Source organism: Zingiber officinale, chromosome 1A, assembly GCF_018446385.1.
Source record: "Zingiber officinale cultivar Zhangliang chromosome 1A, Zo_v1.1, whole genome shotgun sequence".
Lineage (NCBI taxonomy): Eukaryota > Viridiplantae > Streptophyta > Magnoliopsida > Zingiberales > Zingiberaceae > Zingiber > Zingiber officinale.
This window is the reverse complement of record NC_055987.1, coordinates 145028554-145037779: the sequence shown is the minus strand read 5'-3', so window position 1 is coordinate 145037779 and position 9226 is coordinate 145028554. Positions and strand designations below refer to the sequence as shown.

The following is a 9226-nucleotide window of genomic DNA, read 5'->3' as shown; positions in this document are numbered from 1 at the left end:
TAAAGTCAGTATAAAAGAAACGACCTCAAATGGTCCTACTCAATACACTCTAAGTGTACTAGTGTAATTATATAGTTAAGATAAACTAATACCTAATTACACTACGACCTTCCAATGGTTTGTTCCTTTCCATCTTGGTCGTGAGCTACTGTTTATAATTTATAAGGAACCGATAACATGATCTTCTATGTGTGACACCACACACCATGTTATCTACAATATAAATTAATTGAACAATTACATTTATCATAAATGTAGACATTTGACCAATGTGATTCTTATTTCTAGATAAATGTTTATACCAAAAGCTAGACTTTTAGTATACATACTAACAAAGCTTGGGAAGCTCATCCTAGGGCTCGGATCCTTGAGTCGGTGAAGGATGATGTGGAAGACATCCGAGGGACCGCCGGACGAGAAGCAACGAAGTGGAGCCGAGGGAAGCGGGCTTCAAGGTAACGTGAAGGATGGCACATAGAGGAGCCGCGGGTTCGGGTGCATCTGAGGGATGAAGGCCAAAGGAAGAGGACTTTAAGCACTACAACAAAAGTGACTTTCCGCAGTGCATCATCAACGATGCATAATTAAAGCGCGTTGTTAATAATAGTTTTTACGACGTGCCCAATTTTATGCGCCATAAATAGTATAATATTTATGTAAACGACGGCGTGTAGAAAAAGTATGCTGTCAATAAATTTTTTTACAATGTGCAAAATGTGCTATTAAAACTTAATATTAATAGCATACGGAATGCTATTAATATTTACTATACATATATAAATGACATTATGTAAAAATATACCCTGCCAATAAATATTATAAAATTTTAAAATAAACTTTTATCAGCGCGGTTAAAAGACTTTTCGACTAATTTATTTTTATTCCCCTAAACTACCCTTTCCGCGTCGATGTTCCTTTCCTCTTCCCTTCGTTCCTTTTCACTTCGCGACAAGGAAGAGCTCTCCTTCCCTCTCTGCAGCAAGGAAGGAGGCTCTTCTTCCCTCTCCATAGCAAGCAAAGAGACTCTTCTTCCTTCTCTGTAACAAGAAAGGAAGAGCTCTTCTTCCCTCTTCGCAGCAAGTAAGGAGGAGCTCAAAGGTAACCCTAAATTTCACATTTCTTATACAAATAGAATCCCAGCGAGCATCGGCCGTGCAAACCAGCCACCTACCGACCGCATGCCCCCTTTGTGTGTGTTTGTACACGAAGTGACCATTCATCGCCTGATGAGGCAGCGACCCCCTCGTGTGCGACCGCAAGTGAAGTGAGTGCTCGTCACCTAGCGAGGTAGCGACCCCCTTGTTGTGTTTTTTTATATAATTATTTAGAGATGGTGCTGTGTAAATCTCATCCAACTTAGTCCTCCAAGGTCTTAACTTTTACATTTATCAAAAATGTATTCTCCTTGAGAAAACTTTCTAATCCCACACGGGGATAAAGTGAGTTTCCTAGAAGTGGTACATGAACTACATATCCTCAATCACAATTAATGATGTAGAACTAGTGATAGCTAAAACTATTAATTTCAGAATTTCCATTAGGTTTTATGGTCTTAAGTATTATTTGAACTATTTTGGGATGACTAACAGGTTTCTTATTCTTCCATTGTACACGAAGGCCCAAGTATTCTGAATTTGGAAGCTCATCATTGTGCATTCATTCAATTTCCTAATTTAAATTTCCTTGTAACTTCATTGGCAGAGGTGCCTTGCTAGATGGTTAGTGGAGAAAGGCAGGCAGCACGGATTCATTGTTTATACTTGAAAGCAATATTCAGGTAGAAAATTAAAATCTTTGATAATGAATCAACAAGAGAAGTGATAAGTAGAATATCTGCAGGCACAATACTTATCCAAGATGCTATTGGTGAGAAGGTAGAGTTCCTGGATTACAACCCATAAGGCATACAATCATCAATCATGTTCTTTGTCTTATTAGCAATTACTATTTTCCAGGTTGGCAAATTCATTTAGCCATCTTCAACCTTGTTTGGTAGCTTTATTGTTGCATTGACGAAAGGTTGGCTCCTATCACTCCTTCTAATGTCAAGCATACCTCTTATTGCTGTTGCTGGAGCTGCCGTGTCATTACTTATTTTCAAATCCTCAAACAGTGGGCAGAAGGCATATGCCCAAGCTAGTACTATGGTTGAACACACAGTTGGATCTATTATAACAGTATGTTTAAATTCTATACAGTTGTTTGTATTTGGTGCAGTGTTATTTATAGCTCTAAATTATAGTCCACCTTCTCTCTTTTATTTACCATATCAATTATCAGGTTGTGTCTATTAATGGCGAGAATCAAGCAATGATAGTTACAAAAAAACTCACAAATAAATCATATAAAGCTGTTGTTGGTGAAGGGACTGCTTCTGGTTTTAGAATGAGTGTCGTTATATTTATTCTTTTCTGTTCCTATGGTCTGGCCGTATGGTATGATGCCAAGTTTATCATAGAAAAAGGTTACGATGGAAGAACTATTTTCAATGTTATGATAGTTGTCACTATAGGTGGAATGTAAGTCCTCAAACAAATCTCATAGCATTTTAGATACTTTCTTCAATCTGAGCAAAATCTAAAAGTCTTAGCTATATATATATTCTTGGATTAATTTCATTTCTTTTGCCCCTCAACTAGGTGTCTTGGCCAAGCATCACCATGCCTGTCCTCCTTTGCATCGGGCCAAGCTGCAACATACCAAATGTTCGAGATAATCAACCAAATACCGAGTATTGATGTTTATGACACCAGCGACATTTTGTTGGAAGAAATCAAGGGTGATGAACTCAAAGATGTTCACTTTAGCTATCCATCGAGGTTTGAACAACTGATATTTGATGGCTTCTCCATGTGTATTTCAAGTGGTATGACTATGGCTTTAGTAGGAGTGGCAGTGGAAAATCTACTGTGATTAGATTAGTGGAGAGATTCTATGATCCGCAAGTTGGCGAAGTACTGATATTTGTTTTGTGAATTAATGGTTGATGGGTGAGTAACTTTGCTGAATCTTGAAATTAAGAAGATAAATGATGAGAAGAAAGCAACCTTGGTTGCTCAGTTTGCAGCAGAGGCAACACTTTGAAGAGTTTATGCAGCTCAAAAAGATGATGACACGCCTCCAATTGAAGCCATTCTTGCACCTCTTGAGGCAGAGTTGAAGTTAGCACGGCAAGAGGTATCTAGTTGAAATTTTATTCCAACAAAATTATTATTCAACTAATATTTCTTGGAGAAAACATCTCAATTTTGCGTTTCACATCTATTCCTGTCATTATCCAACTACCTTGAATCAAAGAACAACTTAATTTTTGTACGAGATATATGGATCTGTTTTTTGTATTATACAACTTAGATATAAAGGAAACTTTTCAATTGCACAACATGATATTCAAATTTGTCATATTGGAAGGTAGTTTTACTATCCTGAACCCAACTATTCTGAAGCTGTGTATATGCATTGCAGCTACCTTATGGTCATTTGGATACAGATCTTTACAATGCCTGTTATGATCTGATATCATTTGAACAGACAGTTCCATGTTATTCAAACTTTAGGCCTTAGTCTTTCATGTTCCGGTTTAAAACTTGTTCCATTGAAGATATTCCATCCTTTTTGGAAGGTTAAAATTTCTATTTTTTTTGTGCATATTGCAAAGCTACAGGATGCCAACAAGGCTTTGGATCAGCTTACTAAATCAAAGGAAGCAGCACTATCTTATGCATTGTGTTTTTAGTGATGCAGAACCGTGGGCTTGCTCCTGAAGGCAAAGGCTAACTTCTATTTAGGAAGATTAGATCAAGCATTTGAATTGCTGAAGAAGCTTGAACAAGGGAAAAGTATAATGGACAAGTACTGTTAAATTTCACTATTTTTTTAGATTTTAATAGGGTAATATTTTTTTCTTCAAATATGTTCTTACAAACTATGACTTTTATTAATAGTCAGTTTGTAATAGCAGAATTTAACAAGATTATGTAATAGCTAGTTTGTTATAGATTTCGTATCTTGTTTTGGATCTTCAGATTTTGTTTTGGTATAATGAAAAATTATGACTTTTAGTAATTTTGTGTGTATTTGATTTGTACTAAATTTGTTGTAAAATTTTAGTTTATTATCTTTGTTAATGAAATTGATTTTTTTAAATATAGATAAGACATCAATAGCATACATTTGCACATTGAGGATTATTATCCGCAGCACGCACTGCACATCGAGAAAAATATTATCCGCAGTGCGCAATGCGCGCAATAGAAAATATTTTCTACGGCGCGTATTGCACACTGCGGATAATATTTTTTGTGACGTGCAGTGCGCGTTACAGATAATCTAGGATTTTCAACAACTTTTAATTGTGCAACACACAATGCACGCTGCGGAAAGTAAATTTGCGATATTAACAGAAATTGATTTTTTTTTAATATAGATAAGACATCAACAACATACATTTGCACGTTGAGGATTATTATCCGCAGCATGCACTGCACATCGCGAAAAATATTATCCGCAGTGCGCAATACGCGCCGCAGAAAATATTTTCTACGGCGCGCATTGCGGACTGCGGATAATATTTTTCGCGACATGCAATGCGCGCTACGGATAATCTAGGATTTTCAACAACTTTTAATTGTACAGCTTTTCTACGACGCGCATTGCACATTGCGGATAATATTTTCTGCAGCATGCATTACGCACTGCGGATAATATTTTTCACGACGTGCAGTGCGCGTTGCGAATAATCTAGGATTTTTAACAGCTTTTAATTGTGCAGCGCACAATGCACGCTGCGAAAAGCAAATTTGCACGCTGCGAAAAGTCATTTTTGTTGCAGTGGCGACTCCGGAGAGGATGAGTGTGAGTATGCAACCAGGACTAGTCGACTAGTGCAGTTGACTGGTGCAATCGACTGAGAGTGAACAGAAGCATTCTGTTTGCTTAGCCAGCAGCTACCAGTTGATTGGTAGTTTTACCAGTCGACTGGTAAATGATCGTTGGCAAACCGTTGGTGCTGCGAAGTAGCCGTTGGCTACCTCCAACGGTAGCACCAGTTGACTGATGGTTTTTCCAGTCGATTGGTGTTGAGATGAGTTGAGATGATGATCAACTCTCTCCTCTTATTTATAAGAAGCTTTGAGGCTTGAAGGAGGTCACTCGTGCTTATTGAATAACTCCTAGTCTTTGCCCAAAGCTTCCAAGTCTACTCTCTTCCTCCCAAACCTAAACTTCATCATTGTAAAGAGGAAGAGATCCTTTGTGAGCGGTTTTCTCCACCGAGAAGGAGAAAGCTCTTGTAACGTCCGAAAATTCTCAAAACTATATTAGAAATATTCTATAATTATTCTGAAATTTTTAGATATTTTTCCGGAATTTTTAGAGCAGCAGAAGTAGCAAAAATAAATAGAAAATGAAAACGGCCTAAGCAGGGATTGAACCCGAGACCTATGGTTTACGGATAATACTAGTAACCAGTTGAACCCAGCAGAGCCGTGCTGAAAGGAAAGGGAGACAATTAAATTTATATTAGAGTTAGGTCGGAATTATCACTTAATATAAATAGAAAATAATTAAGTGAGGGTTATATTTTTGGTTTCCACCGTGAACTTCTTCTCCTTACCCTAACCTCACGCCGCCCCTCTCCTTTCCTCCTCCTTCTCTCGGCGCACCAAGCCAAGGGCCCTAGGAGCACCTCCCGGCAACATCAAAGGCACGAGGACGCTCCCCTCCGCGAGAGGAACGCATAGACGCGAGAAGATCGTTGAAGAGATCTCTCCTCCGTGAAACCTAGCGATTATAATCGTAAGAAATTACGAACAGGAGGTAAGAAACCCCTCACCTGCAGTATAAGTAGCTTTCGTTTGATTGCATGCCTTTAGTTTAGCTATATGTAGATTTTTCGGCGCCCAGGGTGTGTTTAGACCCTCCTCGCAGACTAGGGATCTAGTTGAGCACCTCTAGATGGGCCAGACACGTTATTCTCATTCGGTTGGAGGCTCTAGACGTTGTCGGGTGCCTAGAGGTGGTCTCCCTATTAGAGGGGAGAGTTGGGGCACACCAAGTGTTCGACAAAATGATTAGTGTAGCTAAATACCACCTCAGATATTTTTAACAGCTCAGTTAAATGCATTAGTAGCATTTAAATTAGTATATTAGTCTAGTTTCAGCTTACATGGGATTACGGTCCAATGGGTGGGCTCCCACAGTCGCCTCTAGGTTCAGATAACCTAGCTCTAGGTTCAGATAACCTAGAAACAGCAAAATAAGCAACTAGTAGCTATATTCAGTATTTTATTTTCAGTGGCATTGTACTGGATTAGATATCCATTGGGTTGGGCTCCCACAGTCGTCCCTAGGTTCAGACAACCTAGTAACCCTACTAAATTCGGGACTTGCAAATCCGGGTCTAGTTAGGGATGCGCGCACAGCAAAGTACAATTGTCGGGCCCACTAGCAACATGATTATGTATTTTCACTTATTACGATAATAGCTTTCAAACTCATAATCTAGTTATGTGATTATAGTTTAAGATCAGCACTAGCTCAGTTTTAGCTCAGTTTCAGTTACAGTTTCAGCTTATTTTCTCCTAGTTGATATCATGAGATAGCTCCACGCTTAGGTTTTATTATGCATGCCATGTTTCAGTGTTTATGCCATGTAACTCTAGTATGCCATGCTTTAACAAATTCAGTGCATGTTTTCGAATAACATTCTTTAAAAACATGTTTGCATCGTTGCATGTTTTAGTGAGGTAGATGGTTTCTTACAAAGCTTAAATCTTACAGATACTATTTTTCCTTATACTGCAGATAAGGGTAAAGGAAAGATGGACTAGCAGAGGAAGTTGGAGGTCAATGCAGTGATGGTGTGTGTGACAGGAACCTAGAATGAAGATCCTTAGGGAGTTTAGCAAATTGAGAACTTAGTTTCTTTTCTCAAGTACCTTTATGCACTTTCAGACCTTAGAATGTTTAAACCATGGAAGATTTGTTTAAGTTGTTAGTAATTATGTTGGAATGCTAGTTAATAGATGTTAGAACTTATTTCAATTACTTTTAGAACTCTTATATGAGATTTTGGCACGAACTAGTTCTGAAATCAGGGTTCTGATTCGAAATCAGAAACCCAGATCGATCTACAGATCGATCAGAGTTGGGTTGTGCCACTGGATCGGTCAGCTGACCGATCCAGTCGCGAACAGAAAGTTTATGGATCGGTCAGCCGACCGATCCAGATGCGAACAGAGAGTTAGCGTCTGTTATGGATCCGTCAGCAGACCGATCCAGATGCGAACAGTGAGCACAAAAGCTCATTGATCGGTCAGCCGACCGATCAGTGAGCCACTGGATCGGTCTACCAACCGATCAGTGTGCTCCTGGATCGGTCGGTAGACCGATCCAGCCGCATACAGAAGCAATGTAGCTATGGATCGGTCAGCCGATCGATTCAGGGTTTTTCTCCGTGCCAGTATCAAGCTGGATCGATCCAACAGCCCAATCGATTCATGGATCGATTGAAATGCATAGATTATCTTCCCTAGCATGTGTACAACTCCTAGGTACACCTAGAATATTAAGTTCAGATTTTACAGTAATCAGTTTAATAAAATTTTAATCAATCCAGATTTCCGCAATAGTAATTTAGCACAGCATTACGTAACGATCGGCCTCGCAGCCTAGCCAGTAGGAGGCGGGTCGTTACAGAGTGGTATCAGAGCAGTTTCCATACTTCCTACACACACATCAGCATTGTACCTGCAGCTTCCAAGTAAGAACATCTCTCACTTTCTTTATGTTTCTTGTTTTCATGTTTAGATATAACTGAAGCATGCTTGTTTATGATAGTACCTAACATCATAACCATAGATATGCGATTATATTTGTATTAGTCATGTATGTCCTTCATGTCTTTAGAAATGGCACGAGGACGCCCAGCTAGAAGGGCAGCAGCCACTGAGCCCCAGCATGAGGCAGGCAGTTCAGTGCCTCCCCCAGACCTTACAGCACTAGTGGCTCAGTTACAGCAGCAGCAGCTAGCTTAACAGCAACAGGAGATAACCACCCTCAGGGCTAATCAACAGAATACCCCCACAGTCACCCCGGAACCAAATCTGACGACTCCAGTGGTCTTAGAGGTTCCACCAGTCCAGCCTACAGCACCAGTAGCCCTAGCAGCAGTAGAGGCAAAGAGAGAAGCATATCTGATCCAGTGGCAGAGAGTCAAGCCCGAGAACTTCTCAGGCACCAGTGAACCATGGGATGCACAAGCCTGGTTCAAAACACTGGAGAGTACGATGGAGTTTCTGGACTGGCCAGAACACGAGAAGGTGAAGTGTGCCTCCTTCTGCCTGACAGGGGATGCACGCATGTGGTGGGAGAGAATCAGAGCGAAGCGCCCAGTGAACCAGATGTTGTGGGCGGACTTCGAGAAGGAGTTCTTTGAGGAATTCTTTCACATGCGGGCCACGAACCGCCACTATGATGAGTTCACAGAGTTTCGTCAGGGCAACCTATCAGTTGAGGAAGCCGTGAAGAAATTCAACAGGTTGGCTCGTCTATGCCCAGAATTAGTCAGCACAGAAAGGGAACGAATCCGGTTGATGCTCAAGATGCTGAGGCCGGAAATAGCGATGAACGTGGCTGGTGGCGTTCATAGGCCACAAACCACCGAAGAGTTAGTGAGCAGTGCTCTAATCACTAAGCATTACCAGAATAGCATCAGGCAGCAGAAGCAAGTCCTCTCAGAAGCTAAAGGTCAAGGAGGCTCAGGCACTCAGAAACAGCAGGGCCACAACTCCCATGGCTCTAACTGGAAAGGGAACTCCAGCAACAAGCGCAAACCAGGGAGTTACCCAAAAGGAGGACCAGCCAGCAAGCAGCCCAGTTATCCAAAGTGTGCTACTTGTGGGAAATTTCATCCTGGAGTTTGTCATAAGGGCACACGAGGATGCTTTGAATGTGGACAAGAAGGGCACATGGCTAAGCAGTGCCCAAATAAGACCAGTCTTCCTCAGCTACAGCCGATTCAGTACGGAGGCCAGCCAGCTCAGTTACATCAGATGCAGGCCGCTTTAGATGGTTCACACATCAGCCAGGGCAGATTAGAAGCCCCTCCAGCTATGACCAATGCGAGGATCTACTCACTCACCAGAGAGGACGTAGCAAATGCCTCGACAGTTGTTACAGGTCAGATTAATATTTTCCAGCAAATAGCAACTGTCTTATTCGATAT

At 40.7% G+C, this 9226-nt stretch overlaps 1 long non-coding RNA gene across 3 annotated transcripts; it reads left to right on the top strand.

Annotated features, from left to right (window-relative positions):
- Positions 1-906: 906 nt before the first annotated feature.
- On the top strand, positions 907-4024 carry LOC122037492. Of its 3 annotated transcripts, none has more exons than XR_006127655.1 (6): positions 907-1098; positions 1702-1777; positions 1840-1874; positions 1956-2177; positions 2640-3177; positions 3659-4024. It is a non-coding gene; the product is annotated as an uncharacterized LOC122037492 (long non-coding RNA). The 3 variants fall into 3 exon arrangements; XR_006127654.1 differs by having other exon boundaries at positions 907-1287; XR_006127653.1 differs by having other exon boundaries at positions 907-1777.
- Positions 4025-9226: the final 5202 nt, after the last annotated feature.